The sequence below is a fragment of the Gambusia affinis genome, linkage group LG11 (assembly GCF_019740435.1).
Source record: "Gambusia affinis linkage group LG11, SWU_Gaff_1.0, whole genome shotgun sequence".
NCBI classification, from domain to species: domain Eukaryota; kingdom Metazoa; phylum Chordata; class Actinopteri; order Cyprinodontiformes; family Poeciliidae; genus Gambusia; species Gambusia affinis.
In genome coordinates, this window is record NC_057878.1 from 26,884,422 (window position 1) to 26,905,534 (window position 21,113).

The following is a 21,113-nucleotide window of genomic DNA, read 5'->3' on the forward strand; positions in this document are numbered from 1 at the left end:
AACCGGAGTTATGCTAAAATAAGTAAACCATATTTTTCCAAATGTCAGAGAAATGACAAAAACCAGCTTTTCCGGGTATGTGAAAGGGAATGAGCTTCCAAACGTAAAAAACGAAACGCAACATTAGATTCCTTTGTTTTTGGAAATCTCAAATCTTCAATAAATAACAATGGGCTGTATTTTGTTGCTAAGAAACAAAGTAAAGTTGCGCAAGTAACCGTGTAAGGGAAGCAGAACAGAGTAGCAGCAAATACGAGGAGCACAAAATTAATGCAAAGTTTGGATATTGGAGCGACATGTGGCATCCACTTCGTAATTTGTTTTTAGCTTAGTGGTTCTAAAATATTTCAGAAAATCGTAAAAGTGCACCAAACCATATCGAATTGTATCGTTTGCCAAATATTGTGATGCATATCGTATTGTGATCAGAATATCATATATTGTATTGTATCATGAGGTTATTGTATTGCTACATCCCTAATACAAACCTTGGTCTTGGTTTGGTTGAAGTGAACTCTGGTGTGGTTTGAATGCATATGTGGATGCAATCCACATATGCATTCCAAAAGCAGAAAGTGGACTATAGTTCAAGGCATTCTGGGTACAACCAGAGCAAACCCGAGAGTCTAGTGCTAGCAGGAGAAATGATTTGTGATCTTTTACCAAAGACAAAAGAAAAACTCTACAACTGCTGTAATTTTTTGTTTTCATTTTGTGAAAATGGAAGTTACACTCACTCATGTCTTCTTCTGAGGTTTTTGTGTTTTTCAGCAGTTCTTGGTGCAGCGCCCCCACATTAACAGCTTTTTCAGTTAGCTTGGATCATTTGACACAATGCAATCTGAAAATGAATCGCAAGAGCTTAAAAAGTAACAAATATTCAAACTGAGTCTCCTGGACTTTCTGATGTGAAAACACACTTAGTAGGTGGCTACTGTGATCAGAGAGCATTGATGTTCACAAGTCGTGGTCAAATCAGAGGGTTTGATGAAGTGTTTGTATAAAGCTATATTTCTTTAAAGTACAACGGGCTCGTCGGATTGTTAGCTTGCTTTGTGGAAGCTACTGAAGTCCAGAGGATAGGCAGCAGAGACGGATGAAAGTACAGAACATAGGAAACTTTCCCCAAACACACCAACTGCATGTGAGGAAGAAGTGTTTTTTCACAACTGTCCTTTTCATCTCTCACACTTTCTCATCTCTTACTCTTTCTGCTCTCTCTTTCTCTTCATCTCACTCCAGGGAAGATGAAAGCGAGCGCTGCCACTGGCTGTGAACTCCCCTGGACATGAACATACTACTGCTTTTGTGTGTTTGTGTGTACTTTGGCTCATGCAGCTCAGATAACTTTTTGTTTGTTTCCATTTGTAACCAGAAAGTGGAAGACAGTAGAGCTATTCTATGCAACTACTGCAATATTCTCACTAGAGACATTTTTTTTTCTTCTCATCTCTAAATATTCCTGTTTAATCAAATTAAATCAGTTCTTATGTTTTGCTTTAGAATAATTTTTCTTCAGATTAATGTCATAAAAAGTGAAACATTTTCATCCTTTTCACAACATTACAGGGTTTAGGTTCATCATCTGTCAGGATTACAACACTGGAGTTTTATCTGCTGCACTTCAGTTCCTACCGTCAATCTCGCCCCAGGCTCTGCTGACGACACCTCGACTCCTGAGGAAAAACCACTAAAGATTTTATTCAAACCGCCTTTACACAGATCCAAAGGGGGATTCAGGTGAAGCAACACTCCTTAAACTTAGGTACGTACTTAACGTAACTTTTTAGTTGAAGAATGAATATTTTTCAGGCACTGTGAGTTTTGAAACCATATTTTTCACTTTAATTGTGGACCTAATCATTGTCTTTTTACAGAACTTTATTAGTTTTGGACTTTTGACCTTTAGTACATTATAAACAAACCGATACTCATTAAAAATTACGCTACATCACCACATCTTGGTTCTGTTTTCAAAGCTGACCTTACTAACCTAATTGGTATAATGTGTATAAATACATATATATGTATATGTGAACAAAATCACATGCGGAGTTCCTCAAGGTTCCATTCTCAAGCAGCTCCTTTGTCAATATCTACATACATGCTGCCCTGACTCAGTTTATGCTTTATTGATATTGTCTTTGACTTTCTCTCACTGTGGTTACATTCACAACACGAAGCTTTATGTTTCTTATTAATGTTGTATTACTCTCAAACCACTTAGCACCACTTGGCAGCATTTTTTTCCCTTTGATTTGGTACAGAAAATGCTGAAACTGAGTTCTTTTAAATCAAGGCTAGAAACTCACTTTAGAGTTGCCTTTGACTGTTTATGTGTAAAATTACCTTAAACATTTTTCATTTTATTCTGCAGTCCAATTTTACTTCCCTTTTTTGTTTTATACCAGTTTGAATATGAATGAACTTGCATCATCTTTGTGATAAACAGCATCATTGTTTTGTGTTGGTAACATTAGAGAGCAACACTTAGCTAGACTCGGTGAAGCTAAAACCTCCAGAAACGTCAGAAAACTAGGTGTAAAGATGGACTGTGAAAACATATTATTTATATTTTCAGTTTGATTTTCTTAAAGATGTCAGTAAAAACCACAAACAGTAAGCAGCTGCAGCTCATCCTAAATGTTGTTCTTGGATCTGACTCATTTATTTAAATATAAATCTGCACTTCCCTACATCTTTTCACAAAATTTCTAGATTATAATAAACATTTCTTTAAATAATGCTGTAATAATTGATGCTGTTGATATAAACTTGCTTTGCTTTTGAATTTAATTTCCAATTTTTAATTCGGACCCAGTCGTGTTAAGCAATCATTCAGTAGTTGTTTAGTTTTTTTAAATTGGCCTGTGTGTAATTTGAATGTCAAAAGCTTTCAATGTACTTTTTGTAAAAGTCTCGAGAGGTTTCTTTTTTCTTTTATTTTTAAATCCCTGGAAGCAACATTAAATTCAATATTGAAAAATTGAAAGAATATGGCACCATCACAAGTCTGCCAAGACAGAGCAGACCACCCAAACTCACAGAGCAGGAAAGGAGGGCCACAGGCCAAAGATAACCCTGAGGGAGCCGCAGAGCCCCACAGCAGAGATCGACGCGTCGGTCCACTGAACCACCGCACAGCGTACGGTCCAAAAAGCTGGACTTCATGGTAGAACGGCCAGAGAAAAAAAGACTTGGCTTAGGAACACTGATGGTATCGGATATTGGTGGCGTTGCTTTTACGCTTGGTGGGCGTGTGATATTACAAGCTGCATGGACTCTAGTGAAAACCAGATTTGCTGGTTTAAATGTTGAAAAGCAAATCTCTCTTTTCTGTTTTTTTAAAGTTGCATGATGGATGTCAAACAATGCAATGCTGAATCAAAGCCAACTGTTTAAAAAATAACGTCTGAGCATGTTTTAAAGTAAAAACAAATCAACATTGGTGTTTCCAACTGATGTAAATCTTAGATACACACAAAATTTGTAGTCCAAGAAACTAACTAAAGATCTGCTGAAATAGATAACAGTCCAAGTTTTTTTTTTATGAAAAACTTATGACGATATAAGCACTTCATATCAGTCAATATCAATAATTGTTATTGATGTGTTTTGTGTTAAATATCTGCAATTCCACCAATTTCTGGTATTTCAGATAACTGTTTATTTTTAAGCAGTTGTGAGGCGAAACCTTAAACTGCTGCTGCCCAAGTTACTCAGCAGGTTGTTGCTAGGTAACCGAAGTTTGCGGGGGTGGGGTGGGGGACACTTGAAGCTGCTTGTTGCCCAGAAACGTGTTTCTAGGTAACCAAAGAGTGAGATTCCATTCAGTTCGCTTAGCTAAAGCCTTTCCTCTGCTTACATCTCCCAGAATGCTGTGCGGTTCTGGATCAGAGTTCAGTGACTATTCTGTATATTGAATATTTAATAGTCTAGTAGATGTATCATCTATTGATATCAATCACGCATTTATCACAATATATATTGTTGGTTTTTTTGTGAGCTGTGCTTGCGTTTCTGTATGTAAGTTGGAAAGCAGTAAAAATATTTCAAAAAAGCAAAAAATAGATAAAATACTGCAAGAATTACACCTGAAAGGAGGAAAATGACAGTGTGAAACAACAGCATTTGTTTCGTGATGTAAATTCAGATTGAATATTTTTAGTTTGTTGATGTTTTATTTCCTTTCTGGAGAGCTTTTAAAAGGAGCGTGTTCGGAAAGTGTGGAGCTCTCTTGTGTTTTTAGGCCACTGCACTGAATGTGGGTCTAGCAGATGTAAGACTTGGGTGGGGTGGGTGGGTGGAGGTTCGGTGGGGTTGCAGCTGATGACTTCAGAATCAGAGCAAACAATGCAGCCCAGCTGCTTCTTCTGCTGAGCTGTGCAAATGTCACATACAGAAATAGAAAAGTTGAGCACGACGCTGTGGCTGCGCTGCAGAAAGCCACTTTCTCTGCAGGTGTAGAAAATCTGTGTTGGTGGCTGTGGAGCAAACGTGAAAAATGACCAAGGATTTCTTAAAAGCCCAAAGACGATCAGCCTCTAGAAACAAACTGTGTCGAAGATGTCACAATGTCAACAACAACTGAAAGGTATATCATTACCGTGCAGGTGCTGGTATCTTTAGAGTATTCCAGGTGAACTGAAACAAAATATTGTTTGCAGAAAATTTGTTCTGCTGGTTTTTTTTTTTTTTTTTTCAGTAGTTTCAGATTTTATTAACTAAAAAATGTGGTAGAAAAAACTGTTCTTGGTTATGTATTTGATGAAAATACATATTTATTAAAAATTGAAACACACCAAACACTTGGTTTGGCAGCAGAAGAAAGAAACGCATCATTTTACTTCAGCCAAAACTTACAGATGGAGTTAAATTATTCCAGGATTCCACTGTTTTTCTAGGTTATCCCTGTGAAGGGAGCAATTCAGCTAAGCAGGTTTTTACAGTTTTGTGTAAAAATGCAAATGGACTTCCTTTATGCAACTTAGCCTTCCTGACCACTTAAAGCAGATTTAAACTCTAAGTTACATTAAGGGTTTTCAACACAAGTTTACAACAACACAATCCCAAATCAGTGTGGAGCTTAGTGTCTTGCCCAGCCTTCAACTTCAATAAGTTAGCAAAGCAAGAATCTAACAACTTTCCGATTTGTAGACAGATACTTTGTTGAGCTAAAGACAGACCAGTTGCTTCTTGCTAGTAGCTGTAAACATGTTTTTGATTATGAATTTAAACTTAGAACATTAGTAAGAATTAAACATTTCAAGCTAAGACATTAATCTGGAAGGCTCCTGAAGTCGGACGTCCAGCTGGAAACGTGCAGCGTGGTTGAAGCGTTTTGAGCGTTTGATGCGTGGACTTCCAACTCAAGCGGTCAATGCTGGAGTTGGAAGATCTGAACTTTCACCAAACTTTCACTTTCATCAAGGGGCGTCAATGCACACCGTTATCAACCGTCACTGCTTGTTCGACAGAAACTGAACACAAAATGTTTAGCAGAGACATCCGAGCTGATTGCATAAGCTTTCACTACATAATATTTTGGTGCCACTTTCTCAATTTCATTTACCATTGTACAAAGAGACCGACAACGGCTCGTCCCAGCGCACATCTGTAGCGTTTTTGACTCGTTTGACCTGCGTATAGACCAAAATGTCGTGTCTCACTTCAAAGTTGAAGTGTCAGACGAGTTTTTCACACGTAAATGCCTTCAGTGTGAACGCAGCATTAAAGGTTGAGGAAACCTCAGTGATTGATTCTCTCTTGTCACTTTAAGATGGAGATTTTTCTGAATTTTCCATAGAGCTTGTCTGATATTTTCTTAAGAAAATGCAGCTTGGGACAATGATGACCAATCACACATGATTGGTCATCAAGGTGCTCCATTTATTTTCCAGGCTGCTGATTGGCTATACCCTTAGGAGCAGATATACTGTATGTATAACCTTCTTAAGTAATGTTGAGATGGTTTCCACTGTCCATATTAATGTACATAAAGGAATATTTGGTGTTTGTACGATAAAAATGGCAGCTACTCTATGAATACTGGGTGTCCATTGTATCAAAATTTTTCTTAAAATTGTCAGTAGTTGAAGAAGATCACAGCATAAAGTGGTAATAGGTTTTATGGATAATTTACTAAGGGCTAAAATGTGGTGCGTCACTTCAGGCCTTCTTGAAGTAAGATCAAAACTTGTAAAAAGTAGTATTTTAGGTTTTTATTTATTTCTTCAATTCATGCTTTCTGAACTGTTCTCATGAACTGAAACACATGTCTAAGGAAGGTTGTGTTCTGTTCACAAGTTGTAAGTTTCAGAGGGAACTAAAAACAGTCACTCATTTTTATGCGTTTGGCTCTTGTGTTTTTGGGTTTCTGTGTTTTAGGTTTTCTGTAATTTGAGGGTCTGTCAACAGAAACCAGTTGACAGATGATAATCCCTGACTATTTGGCTATTTTAAAGCTTTTTAAACACAGTTTTGAAGGTTTTAGCCAGACTCTGATGACTAAAATTAAATCTTGTATATATAGGCTTTCTGTTTAGTTTGTTGCGGTTTTCCACACTTTATTTCCTCCACTATGATTTGATTGGCGTCCTTAATGTGGACCTTGCAAGTTTGCACTCTCAGTTGTAATGCAGATGTCATTAGTTTTCTCTGCCATTACTGGATTTTTAATCACAGTTCCCATAGTCTCTCTACATTAAGCTTTTTCCCTGCTGAATATGAACAAAACGCTGTAAATGAAGTCTTTTCTTCAGGTTTCTGACCTTTGAGACCGTTTTGGTTCCACATCAAAGAGCTTTTAAATTCTTCCGATTCTTGTGGGACTTTGCCAGTCAAAATTGTTTAGCTGATCATTTTCCAGGGATTAGGGGAATTTTTTCTGCCTAATGTGAATTTTAGTCTCCTTTTAATCAGCGGGTAGAAGGAACAATCACTTACATCCCTGAGCTGGGGAGCGCCGCTTCTCCACCAGGCCACAGCGTACTGCTTATTTATCCAGCATCTGAGGCTCTCGAGGTTTATTTTATCAGAGTGAAACTCCAGTATCTGCCCAGATTTCTGTGGGGTGGTGTGCCTCATCTGGCCTCTTTGTTTTGCAGCAGATGTGGAGAAGTGGATGGGAGATGGTGTGAGTGCAGGGCAACCAGGGGAAAGAATCTGCCCACTGAGGCCTTTATAGTGGAAATGTTTCAGCCTTGAAGTAATTGGATCGCTAAAATGCTTGCTGACAGATACATGAGTAAAAAACCCACGGAGCTTGGCGAATTTAATACTTTTGAAAAACAAAACTTCTTCGGTTGTATATGTATTGGGTTCCATATGTTTGTCTTGTTTCATTAAGTTTATAAGCCAGCGAAATGATTGGTTGAAATGAGAAAACATGTGCTACATTCAGAGGTTTTACACAATTATTCACCGGGGCACAAGTGCACGGACTGAAGCCGTATTTGTTGATGGATTTAAAAGGAACAAACTGTAACCATTATGTCAGTTAAACTGACAGTGGGAGTTTATTCTCATGGCTCATTTCCTGACATGTCTGGAACGTTTTGCATGTTGGTTGTGTCAAAGGTCGTGGATCTTCCCTGGTGTAGCTTTGTTAGACAGATCTGCACATATGTAGGTAATCCAGTTCTGCTGTGGTCAATCAAAAATCTGAATTCAATATTCATAACGTTTTTATTCAGAACACAAATCCAAATTTGCACGTTTTATTTTGAAAAATGTCTCTCTGAACATTCTCAGGCTTACAGAACGCCTATCAGAGCAAGACCTAGAGAAACTGCTGCTGATTTTTAAATTGTGGAGGACCAAGAATCAAACATGCAGAACCAACATGTAACAGTTATGGGCTAGGCAGCTAACTGCGGCTACCAAAGCAGCATCAGAAGAGTGTTCTTTTAGGAGCCCGAGGTGTGGAGAAAACAGGAGGCAGTGTTTTTAGTTTTGGTGAATATATATTAAGTGATTTGAATAAAACAACAATTACAACAACACAATGAGACAAGACAATTGACCCAGAATAAATTAATTGCAAAATCATTAAGTTCAGAGTTCTTTTCCTTAGCTCGCCATCTTCAAATCCTGATGAGGATCTGATCCAACCGGGAAAAAAAAAACCCGACCTAAAAGGTCAGAAAATCCATTAAGCATTTTATCAAAATAACAATTATGTACAAACATAATACAAAAAAAAAAAAATTCAATTTAAACATTTAATTTGTGCAAATTAAACGTAACAATTAGATTTCTAATAATTAGACAAACATTTAAATAATTAGGTTAAATTAACCATAATTTAAATAAAGTAAAACAAAAAATATCAATCATGATTCAAGTTAATCAATTCAAAGTTAAAGTCAAAGTCAAAGTCAAAGTCAAAGTGCACTTCCAAAATATCAATCAAGGAAAATAAATTACTTCTCAAATACTCAAGCAGAGTGAGGGAAAGAAAAAACATAAGTAAATACCTAAGTTTATTGCGCAATATCATATTTAAGTGTAGCTACATTCTGTTCTGATAAATTTTATTTTAAAACTTCATTGCCTCAGCATCAATATAAACGTGTCAGAACATACACAAAATTCAGCAACAGATTACCTTATCAAGAGAGTGGGCACGCCCAGCCACAATCAGCTGTGCCAGAACCCCGGTGACATCCAGGTAACAACGCCAATAATTCTAATAAAACAACGCTCCAATGAGCAATCAAACCAAAGTTTCACATGTAAAAGCAACACTGCTTTCAGATAATAAACTCACCAGGCAATCAAATCAGTGGACTTAAAGATTTTGATGACTCCGTGAAGAAGACGCCAACAACAAGCCACAACCACAGTGGAAACAGGTGAGGATCTTTAAACTGCGCGCTGGAGGCGTGGCTTTAAATAAGCTAGCGGAGTTTGGGGCAAACAGGAAGTGGGCCCGCAAAAATAAAAGTCCATTACTAATTGCAGGTTACAGGTTCCCCCTAAACTCATGCGGCCTCAGACATGCAACCGGCTGGTGACACACCACACTGTCACATGATGTAGAGGTCACAGAGGTCTCATCCAGTTCCAGAGCAGATGTAAAGACTGTACTGAGTCCTTGAAACAGGGTTTGGATGCTCTGCAGAAGTGGATGCCCAAGTGTTGAATACTGCAGACGAGTTGGTGGGTGACGTGTTCTAGTAGAGCGTCTGACAGATGGTTCAGGATCTGGGCTGGAGAGTTTTACAGCAGAAGAATCACTTAACATGCTGGATTGTCCTGGATAGGATGCAGATTCTGGGTGAGGAGAGACAGGTCCTGATTGAGAGGAGGAGTTGTCCCCAAGAGGCTCTGAGTCAGCAGAATCTGTTTCATCTTCAGCCGTTCGTTCCAGGTCGAGTTCAGCAATAGGTTCAGGTCCAGACTCCACTTCCTTTTCCTCACCAACCTTCTCTTCTAAAGAGCTCTGGGGATGCTGGCCAGGCGAATCCACAGGTATAGGAGCGATGGTAGATGCAGGAGCAGGTAAGTCAACCTCAGTTGTAACTCTGGTGACATAGGAGCTGGAGTAATCAGATAAATCAGGTAAGAACAGTTCTTCATTTTCAGGGTCTAAAAGATCTACATTTTCTGAAGTCACGGGTGCAATCGCTGTTTTCTTCCTCTGTTCTGGTTTAGAAGCTGGGGACAGGTAGCCACAAGGCAACAGCAGGTCACGGTGGAGAGTCCTGATGGGACGATCTTTGCCTTCTGGTTTAACGGTGTATACTGGAAGAGTGCCGGCTTTCTTCTGAATAATATACACGTCTGATTCCCACCGGTCTGCGAGCTTGTGCTTGCCTCGTAGTTTTTGGCGTTTCTAACCAGAACTCTATCTCCAACTGAGAGTTCTGCAGCTGTGACTTGCTTGTCAAATCTGAGTTTGTTCTTCCACATGACTTTCTCAGAGTTTTCAGTTGCAATTTTATAACTTTCTTTGAGGTGTGACTTGAGCTTTTCAACATACTGTGAATGAGATGTAGATGGTTGTTCAGACACAGGCAATCCAAAAGCTAAGTCAACAGGAAGGCGGGGTTGCCGACCAAACATCAGTTCATATGGGGAGTATCCAGTGACATCATTTCGGGTACAGTTGTAAGCGTGTACCAATGGCTTCACAAAATCTTTCCAGTGAATTTTATCTTCTTCTTGCAGAGTACCCAACATGTTTAAAAGGGTTCGGTTGAATCGCTCCACAGGATTTCCACGGGGATGATAAGGTGTGGTCCTAATCTTTTTGATTCCTGTGATCTGACAGAGCTCTTTGATTGTGTGTGATTCAAAATCAGTCCCTTGGTCACTATGGAGACGCTCTGGCATTCCATAATGGACAAGAAAATTCTCCCATAACACTTTTGCTACAGTTTTAGCTCTTTGGTTTGGGGTTGGCACTGCAACAGCATATTTTGTGAAATGATCGGTTATCACTAGAATATTTTTTGTGTTGCTCCGGTCTGGTTCTATTGAAAGAAAGTCCATGCAGACAAGTTCGAGTGGTCTTGAAGTTTTAATATTAACAAGTGGTGCAGCTTTCTCAGGTTGTGCTTTTCTTCGAATGCATCTTTCACAGTTCTTGAGTTTGCTACAAACATCACTTGCCATTCGTGGCCAGAAGAACCGTGATCTGATGAGGTCCAGAGTTCTTTCTGTGCCCAAATGGCCCATCTGGTCATGCAGCTGGTTGAGGACCTCAGCCCGCCATTCCTCTGGAAGTACAAGTTGGTAAGTAAGCTCACCTCCAATATTCCTTCTCCTGACGAGAACATTATTATGGAGCTCCAAGCGTGTAAGCTCTCGCAGAAGTAGTGGCAGATCGGGGAGCTGTTCCCTCAGAAATGGCGGTGGGTTTTCCCCTCGTTCCATTTGAGCGATGATGTGCTGAATGACTGGATCGGCTCTTTGTTTATCAGCAATTTCACCTTCAGAGAAAGATGGCACAACAAGTGAAGAGAACTGTACATCATTAACAAAACTGTCTGGTAGACTGTCAGTGTTAATGGAGAGGGTTTGCACAAGAGCAACAACCTGGTCCAGGTTGGGTGAGCTGTACACCAGTTGTCTATCACATATCGCTTGGACTGAGTGCTGGTCAATGGAAATACAGGATGGATGTTCCAGATGTTGTTCAGTAAACTTCAATATTCTTTCTTTCTCCTTAACGGATAAAGGATCAGCCACCTGTTCAGCATGAGGTCGGAGACAGACCATCAGCATCTGCATTTAACCTGCCAGCCCGATAAATGATCTTAAAAGTAAAAGTTGAAAGAGCAGAAAGCCATCTATAGCTTGTAGCATCCAATTTAGCAGAAGTTAGCAGATATGTCAATGGGTTGCTATCGGTAACCACAGTGAAATCAGATCCATACAGGTAGTCATAGAATTTTTCCGTCACTGCCCATTTGAGGGCTAAAAACTCAAGTTTATGGGCAGGATATCGACTTTCACTGCGGGACAGACCTCTGCTAGCATATGCAATCACCCTGTTCCGCCCATCATGTTCTTGGTACAAGACTGCACCAAGGCCAGTAGAGCTAGCATCTGTGTGTAATATGTAGGGTTTACCTGGGTCTGCAAATGCAAGAACTGGTGCTGTACTAAGCTTCTGGATTACTTCTTCAAAGGCCTGCTGGCAAGCAGTTGTCCAACGAGAAGCAAATGGTTCTTTGGGGTCAAGGTAATGTTGCGACTTCATCTGTTTTGAATTTTTCCGACAGGGTGGATATCCAGCTGTTAACTCGTTGAGAGGTTTGACCACTGATGAGAACCCTTCCACAAACCGGCGATAATACCCTGCGAAACCAAGGAATGATCTAAGCTCTTTTAAATTCTGAGGAACTGGCCAAGATGTTAATGTGGAAATCTTGTCTGGATCCGTCTCCACTCTCCTTGAAACTACATGTCCAAGGTAGCGAACAGATGTCTGAAAGAAAACACACTTTTCAACTGACAGCTTCAATCCAAATTCTCTCAAGCGTTGAAGAACTTTCTTCAACCGAATTGTGCTCCTCTAGAGTTGGTGCAAACACTATTAAATCGTCAATGAAAACAAGCACTTCTTTTAAATTCATGTCTCCCATGCACCGCTCCATGAGGCGTTGAAAGGTGCTAGGAGCATTGGTTACACCTTGAGGCATGCGGTTAAATTCATAAAATCCAAGTGGACAGACAAATGCAGTTTTATTTTTGTCTGATTCATTCATCTCAATTTGGTAGTAACCAGATTTTAAATCCAAAGTGGAGAACCATGTTGAGCCAGACAGTGCTGAAAATGTGTCCTCCAGCTTTGGCAAAGCATATGCATCCCTAATGGTCTGTGCATTCAACTTCCTGTAATCAATACAGAGCCGCACAGCACCATTTTTCTTCCGCACTACAACTATGGGGGAAGCAAAAGGTGAGTTGGATTCACGTATAACACCAGACTGCAACAGTTCTTGAATGTGTTTACGTACAGCATCCACATCTAGGGGGTGAATGGGTCTTGGTCGCTGTTTAAAAGCAGTGGGATCCGACAGCTTGATCTCATGCTTGACCTTATCTGTACGACCAAAATCAAGATCATGCTTTGAAAAAACATCTGACATACTGTCGAGCATGATTGTTATACGTTGCTTCCATTCAGTTGAGAGCGGAGAGTCTCCAAAATTGTAGTTCAACTTAGTTGGATTTAGCTCTGAACTATGGGAAGGTTGATGCACACTCTGTTCTTTATAAAGTATGGTTTGGATTGTACTGACTTCAGCGATGGCGGCTCTAGCTGGAATCACAATGTCATGGTCAGATTCATTAGTGATCACCACTGGCAGAGAAGCAGGCTGTACAGGAGGTAGATCAAAAAGGCTAGACTTTACCATTAAACCACCAGGTAGAGAAAAGGAGGTTGGATGCTGAATAATTACTTCTTTTTCACCTTGCAGTAATGGGCATATAAGAAGAGCATCCAACACAGCAGTTCTCTGAGCAGGAACAACCTGGGGGATAGATGACTGCATTTTTAGAATGCCATGATAGTCATCAGTTGTTAATTTGTGCCTTATCTCCAAAATTTTATGCACTGCTCTATATCCAAAAGGCACAGGATGGAACTCAGACTGTGACTGACAGCACTGGTTATACACAACATCCAAGGTATTTGTGCCAATCAGAACAGGGGGTTGAGATGATCGCAGGTCTGGAACAACCAAGGCCAAGGTGTTTATGTCCATCTCTTCTCCTGTGAACTCAGAGGGAAATGTCAAACAGAGTTCCACATATCCAATATAAGGCACCCTCTGACCATTTGCACCTTCTACCTCCAAAAGATCATTTATGGGTTTTATTTCATGATCCGATAGATGGGTGTTATAGAAGGAATGTGAAATTGTGGTGACTTGGGAACCTGTGTCTAAGAGGCAATGAAAATTGATCTCTTTAATCTTCACCTCGCCAGTACTCCTTGTGCCCACTAACCCTTTAGGTAATGGAAAATAAGAAGATGAGTCTTGAATGGGGGGACATTCATTGGTTGCAGCTCCCACTTGTCCCTCAGTAAGAACTGCTTCTAGTTTGATGATTTACTTTTCTCCCAGGACTGCTGTTTGTGTTTAAGCTGGCGACGTTTTTCTTCAACCAAGCTGGAATTTGGCTGACTGGAACAGTTGGGAGCAATGTGACCATCCTGTCCACACTTAAAGCAGAACCAGGGCTTTGGCCTACTACTAGTTTGGCCAGATTTTAGTTTCTGTTTTTTCAGCTGATTTTCTGGTTTAACAGAATTAGAGACCTTAGACAGCAACGCTGCCATTTGACTCTGCAGCTTCAGCATTTGCTTTCGCAAGTCGTCAAGAGAGTCTGATGGATGGCCACATGAACATGCACTAGTAGTGTGAGCTTGTACATTGACACGATGCTTGACTGATGGAATATGTTTTTTCATTAACATCTCTTTTGCCAACTGCCTATCTTCTTCTGTTCTAAGTGTTAATAAAAGCTCAGAGAAAGGAGGTGGTTGATCTTTTTTCTTTTCTAGTCGCAGTTTGTTTATCATACTATTATCCCAGCAACCTCTACAAAATTGTTTTAACAAATATTTGTCCATTTCAGTGGCTGGAATCCCACCACGCTTCACCACTGTGCTGAGAGCCAATTGGAGTCTCTGCAGATAAGAAGAAGGTCGTTCTCCATGGTCCTGAAGTGTGTTTAAAAATTTTGCAAACAATTCTTCTCCATCCTCAACAGTAGCATATGCAGAATCGAGTACCTGCAAAATGTGGCAGGCAGGGCATCAGGCCCCAAACCCTTCACTAGGTCAGCAGCTGGAGGAGTAAACCTTCCAAAATGCGCCTTGTAACATGTAAGGGTGCAAGACTTGGATCTGCATTTAAAAGTTCTATTTGAGACCTCCAGGATTCATAATCTGCCTCATGCTGAGGTTTTGGAAGTCTTCCTGAAAAGGTACGTAGTCTAAATGAAGACAGAGGTTGAAGATTTACATCATCTCTGCGCACAATGTGTTCCACAACAACCCTTTGGACCCCAGAAGGATTCAGATCATTCCCCGAAAGTAAAAAACTTGTAAAAACATTTGTAGTTGGATTTGGTTGAGTTTGTGGTCCTTGCTGGTAGGTGGTGGACTGATCTGATTGATTTGAGGGAAGAGTAGGTGGCGGAGTCTGACTAGACTCTCTTTCAGTGGTAAGTACTTCAACAATATCCTCCTCCTCATCATCCCCTTCATCATCTTTATCAGGCTTCCCTCCAGTAGCTGCTATTCCTAAATGAGCACTTATTTGTTCAAAAACTCCTTTCAAAACATCATCAAATGATTGTCCACTCTGCTGGGAAATACGTTTCAGTTCATGAAGGTAATCGGGAGGTAGAGTTGTGTCCACTGTGGCTGTGGCAGGGCACTCTCTTGAAAGTAATTTAACAACAAATATAACATCTTCTGTAACCTGAGATGGATAAACATATGGCAAAAGCGATTTTAGCTTTTCCAAATCTGCAGAATTACTGAATTCAACGGCCAGGTTTTTATAAAATGGATTCTCACGTGCAGTAACAGTAAAAACCTTAATTCCACCATAACCACGTAAATAATTGATGATCTCATCATCTGCTTGAGTGTTCGTTACACCACTAATGATGACAGAATTTGCAACATTGATACCAATTTGGTCAAAGAAATCCATATTTCAATACAAACCACAAAACACATCCACCAAAACATTCACAGTATCAGGCTCCTGGCTAGCTCGCCAACAATGTAACAGTTATGGGCTAGGCAGCTAACTGCGGCTACCAAAGCAGCATCAGAAGAGTGTTCTTTTAGGAGCCCGAGGTGTGGAGAAAACAGGAGGCAGTGTTTTTAGTTTTGGTGAATATATATTAAGTGATTTGAATAAAACAACAATTACAACAACACAATGAGACAAGACAATTGACCCAGAATAAATTAATTGCAAAATCATTAAGTTCAGAGTTCTTTTCCTTAGCTCGCCATCTTCAAATCCTGATGAGGATCTGATCCAACCGGAAAAAAAAAAACCCGACCTAAAAGGTCAGAAAATCCATTAAGCATTTTATCAAAATAACAATTATGTACAAACATAATACAAAAAAAAAATAATTCAATTTAAACATTTAATTTGTGCAAATTAAACGTAACAATTAGATTTCTAATAATTAGACAAACATTTAAATAATTAGGTTAAATTAACCATAATTTAAATAAAGTAAAACAAAAAATATCAATCATGATTCAAGTTAATCAATTCAAAGTTAAAGTCAAAGTCAAAGTCAAAGTCAAAGTGCACTTCCAAAATATCAATCAAGGAAAATAAATTACTTCTCAAATACTCAAGCAGAGTGAGGGAAAGAAAAAACATAAGTAAATACCTAAGTTTATTGCGCAATATCATATTTAAGTGTAGCTACATTCTGTTCTGATAAATTTTATTTTAAAACTTCATTGCCTCAGCATCAATATAAACGTGTCAGAACGTACACAAAATTCAGCAACAGATTACCTTATCAAGAGAGTGGGCACGCCCAGCCACAATCAGCTGTGCCAGAACCCCGGTGACATCCAGGTAACAACGCCAATAATTCTAATAAAACAACGCTCCAATGAGCAATCAAACCAAAGTTTCACATGTAAAAGCAACACTGCTTTCAGATAATAAACTCACCAGGCAATCAAATCAGTGGACTTAAAGATTTTGATGACTCCGTGAAGAAGACGCCAACAACAAGCCACAACCACAGTGGAAACAGGTGAGGATCTTTAAACTGCGCGCTGGAGGCGTGGCTTTAAATAAGCTAGCGGAGTTTGGGGCAAACAGGAAGTGGGCCCGCAAAAATAAAAGTCCATTACTAATTGCAGGTTACAAACATTTAGCTTTATAACTTACTAATGGAGACCAAACTTAGAAAATACTATTTACTTAGAAATCCAGAATAATTGGAATATTTTAAAGTGTATTTTTTCTTTTATTGTTCTTGTGTTGTTTTTATTTTAATTCATGTGAAGCACTTTGGGCTGTCTTGTTGCTGAAAAAGGGCTCTATAAATAAAACTATCTTTATTTGGCTGCTAACATTCACAGTAACACTGTCTGCACGTAAATTTGAATTGCAAAAGCAAATTTGCTTAATGAAAACATGCTGATTTAAAAAAAAAATAAAAATTTTGATGAAGTTTATGAAGCGGTGTGTTTTTTTTTTTTTTTAGTCGTATTGAAATTTGCTTACAGCAGTTTGCATACAACAGCAATGTGTTGTCCGACTCCACCAGAGGTCTATCAGCGTCATCCAGTTCATCAACGGTTGAGTTTGTCATTCGAAAGTGTTAAATCCGTAGCTCTTCTGTAAAATCACAGAATGAAATTTTTCCAAATACGTATCCATTCCAAATAAGGCGCTGATGTCTTCTCTGCTGGCTTATGATGAGCATTAGTGCCGTTTGCATCCTTCACTCCATCATATTTGGTGTCTTACTCTCGTATATCTGTGATTTTAGTTGCATGCTTGTGGTTGTCGACATTAATGCCACATTGAAAAGTTTTGCGCACATTTATAATGGAAACGCAGCTTCTAGTTTGTATAAAACTATCTCAGTTGATACTAAAAATAGAAAAAGAAATGATACAGATTAAAGTGCTTAGGAATACACAGATTTCTAAGTTAAGGCGTAGTGTATTAATAATATCTCAAATTATTGTTTAGAGTGCACTATGTGTTGATTGTTATATCCCAGCTAAGATATTAGGTCTCAATGTTCATAAACAGATTATAGTGGCCAAGACATTAAAGTATCAGAGGGTGTTGGAAGCAATAATATTACAATTTTCTAATAATATATTAAGCATTAGTTACTGAAGTCAAAGGCTAAAGTGGCTTTGCTTATTTAGGCTTTGCTTGTTGTTAGTGTTTTTAAAATTTATATGATGTGAGTAAACATCATACAAGCGCTAAAATACAAAAACTGTGTTGCTGTTACAGTTGGATAAAAGCAACAGGAGTGTTTCAGAGTTCAGTTGAGATGAGAGCTGCTACCAGCAGCCAATACAAATCAAATTTAGAGTTTACTCCCCTTAGCTTACAACAATGGGTCAGTCGATGTCTGATCTGACTCCACAAATATTCAGATGCAGAAAGATGGAGGAACAAGGACGGCCTCCAGTCCGTAGACACACGCATCGTATCTAGCATGGTACTGTCGCATTGAAAGACGGGACAGCATGTCACTAACTGGGCGCTGTGCTGCCAGTGTCTCATGAATCACCACCAGGGGTGACCTGGTGTCACACTCAAAGGCTTCCCATCATATAAAGCCAGGAGGAACGCTGGCATGTCGCTGTGCATCACTGGCAGGAGAAGTGTTGTCACCTGTTTGGTCTGTCATACGAACCATATGATCTGGTTTGTATGGTTAAAACTGATTGGTATCACCCCTCCATACCTTCACTCACTCATCAATATTCTCCAATTATTAGTACTTATTACACAAAATCTTTGTTTCATTTTTGCTGCACTTAATAATTGAACAACTTGCAAAAAACTAAAACTCTGTACGCTAACTTCAATATTAACCTTTATCAACTCAATAAAAACTATGGTACACGATCAATGTAGCTGATTTAAGAACTGTTGGTTCATCATGTACTTTGTTTAGTCAGTACGAATGTGGTTGTATTTTTATTTTATGAGATCCTTTCTGCCCACAGAAATCCCTTTTTACAACTCTTTGAAGAACCTTGAATTCATATGAGTTGCAATAATATTAAATTTTTCTCTTGGATCAATAAAGTGTCTTTGATATGAGTTGGATTTGAATGTACAGAACATTATGTGCACACTTTTATACCTCACCCACATTTCTGGGGTAAAAGCCTCCAAAAAACTGGTTTTTAATAATAAAATACAGTTTTCAAAGAAATTAAAAATTATGAATGAACTTGATGACTTTTTTAATTTACTGAGATGTACCTGTAGTTTTTGGTCTTGTTTTCTGGTCTACTGTAATATAATCAGCTGCACAATGCAAAAACACAAGATCTTAATGTTCTAGTGCAAATATTGAAGTATAATTGAAATATGACAAAACTAACTTAGAAGTAACTTTTTAGCAAGGCATAGAAGTTTGTATTAAGTAAATAATTATTTATTATTGATTAGAAATGACTAGTTCCACATGCAGGTTATTTAAAACAAGACATTTTCCCATGTTATAACTCAATTAATCTGCCAGTATGTTTTTGCAGTGCATTCTGAGAAAATACAGAACATATTTTTGTTGTTTTTCTGAAAACCTTTTTGTTGTTGTAATTATTTTTAGCTCTCTGACTTTTCACAATTGCAGCTTCCAGTTTCTCTAAAGAAAACAAATGTCTCTGGATTATATCACAGTCCAGCTTTCACCTTTTCCTGAAGGCTGATGACTCTTGGTTATTGCTCTTTCTACATCCCCGTCTGAGCTGTTGTTTGATTACAGGAGCGCTGCAGGTTGATGATGCAGCTCCGACCGTTCAGACGTCCTGATTGGTATCAGAGTCCCACGGTTCAGCTGCAAAGTGGTGGTGGTTGACGGAGAGCGTTCAAGTGCAAATACATTGTCATCATAAGTAATTCAACATCTCTTTTGTGACATAAGTCAGAGCACTTAGACAAATAGCGACAGAAATACCTGGTATTGTGTTTTTCTGGGATACATGACTGAAGAAATGTTTATTTTTTTATCCTTTTTCTGCTTCTTGTTCCTGCATTTGTTCTCGTCTGTCCCCAATTAATTTCTAACTCCTCCTTTTGTCACATATGGGCTGGTTAAGTCTTTGATCTGTATTAGCAAAGTGTTAAATCTGTTTGATCTCTTCGATTAGCCCCCAACGTGGCGTCTAGACACAGAGAGCAGCGGGTGAGGAGCAGTCCTTCGTCGCCATGCGCCCTGAAGCGCTGTGTGCTTTAAAACACAAAGAGATTAGAATGAGGAGGAGTATTGCACTTCTCCATTCAAATAAAACATTTAACGTTAGCTGGCTATCAAAGTTACACGTCCTAAGATGAGCAGTGGAAAGTTTCAGTTGCTTCATTATTGCTTTTATGTTGCTTTACTCTGTATTTTTGTTCATCGGTTTCAATGACGCTTTTCATCGGAGGAGATGCTTCAGCGAAACCTAGAAAGTAATGCGGTTCAGTGAGTCGGAGCGTGATTTCACCTTGTTGGAGCTTTTCAAAAAACTGCGACCATCTTCCTACAGTTAGTGGAAAGATTCTGTTAACAGAAATATAATCCAACCTTCATCATACATTATAGCAGAAACATAATTCATAAAGAAGCCGACATTTTAAACAAAATAGTTGCCCTTCATTTGACTGAATTGGTATTTATTTATGTTTTACAGAGTTTAAGCAATTACAGTTTATGTTTTTGTGCCATTTATACAGATTTTTGTGTGAATTTATTTTCTGGGTTTGTAGTTTGGTTCATTTATTTGTTCTTAATTTTTCTTACATCAACCTGGTTTTTTATCTACTTTATTTTAGTCAGTTTTTATATATATATATATATATTTATGATATCAATACTAGGTCATAAGTATTGAACCGATGCTAGCCTAGTGAAGAATTATTGACTTAAAACAATTTTATCTTGCTAGAAAAATTATACCACCAAATCACAAAAATTGACTAGGTATTTTTTGTTTAGTTTCTAATTCTAATGCCAAGATATTTACACTACAAACTAACCAAAAACATTTTTGGTGAAATTTTGTGTTTTTGTTTAAGATTCTTGAAAATGTAGATTCGTTATGAGTTTGAAGGAGTTCAGTTTGGCTGCGTTTCTCTTCTCTACAGTTTCTCCTGACATATTCTAGTTATTTAGATTTATTCTCATGTTTAAATGCAAGCAGGGGAAAAACAATTCCCAGTAGTTGTAGCTGCGATCCTGTTACTGTACCTCCCATGCTGAGAGCGGCCGCTCCCACTGATCTCCCCCATCTTAACGGGTTTTAGCCCCTCACAGCTTGAGGGCTTTGCTGCATTTCAGTGAAAAACAGCAAGTCCTTCAATCAGGGCGAACAGTAAGCAGCCGGGGCAAAAACAAAGTGTCAAGCAGTGGAGAAGAGCCGACTGAATACTTTATGACTCGCAGAAAGAGCAGCAGCAGCAGGTTCCCACCGCCGCAGTAACAACTGTGAAGAATCTAATTCCTCCTGCCTCTCCCGCTCAGACTGGAGGATTAAAGTCGGAGAGGCTCTGCCGGCTACCCGCTGCTCCCAGTCCGGCTCTCCCACTGGACCCCACCATACAGGAGCCATTCAGAGGGTGGCCCTCCCTAAAGCCTGACTTATGCCCACGATGCCATTTAAGCGACAACAATTCTCTCTAAACTCCCTCTGTATCTCTCCTTCTAACCACATTTTTCGCCCTTTTCTTCGTCTTTTTTATTACATCTAATCAGGATGACACGTCTCACCTTATTCATGCTGCCTTTGTGCTGCATCTTCAGTGTTTACATTCGTGTGGTGCCTCCTCCCTGCTGGGGCATTGATGTGGCATTATGCAGCCGGGGACAGGAGAGGCACCGACTAAAAAGATGAGTTCTGAATGTGCTTA

The 21,113-nt window shown here is 39.1% G+C and overlaps 1 long non-coding RNA gene across 1 annotated transcript; it reads right to left on the bottom strand.

Moving 5' to 3' along the window:
- Positions 1-7,839: 7,839 nt before the first annotated feature.
- LOC122840240 lies at positions 7,840-8,972 on the bottom strand. Its single transcript, XR_006372191.1, has 3 exons — positions 8,771-8,972; positions 8,609-8,689; positions 7,840-8,132 (listed from the first exon to the last, which is right to left on the bottom strand). It is a non-coding gene; the product is annotated as an uncharacterized LOC122840240 (long non-coding RNA).
- Positions 8,973-21,113: the final 12,141 nt, after the last annotated feature.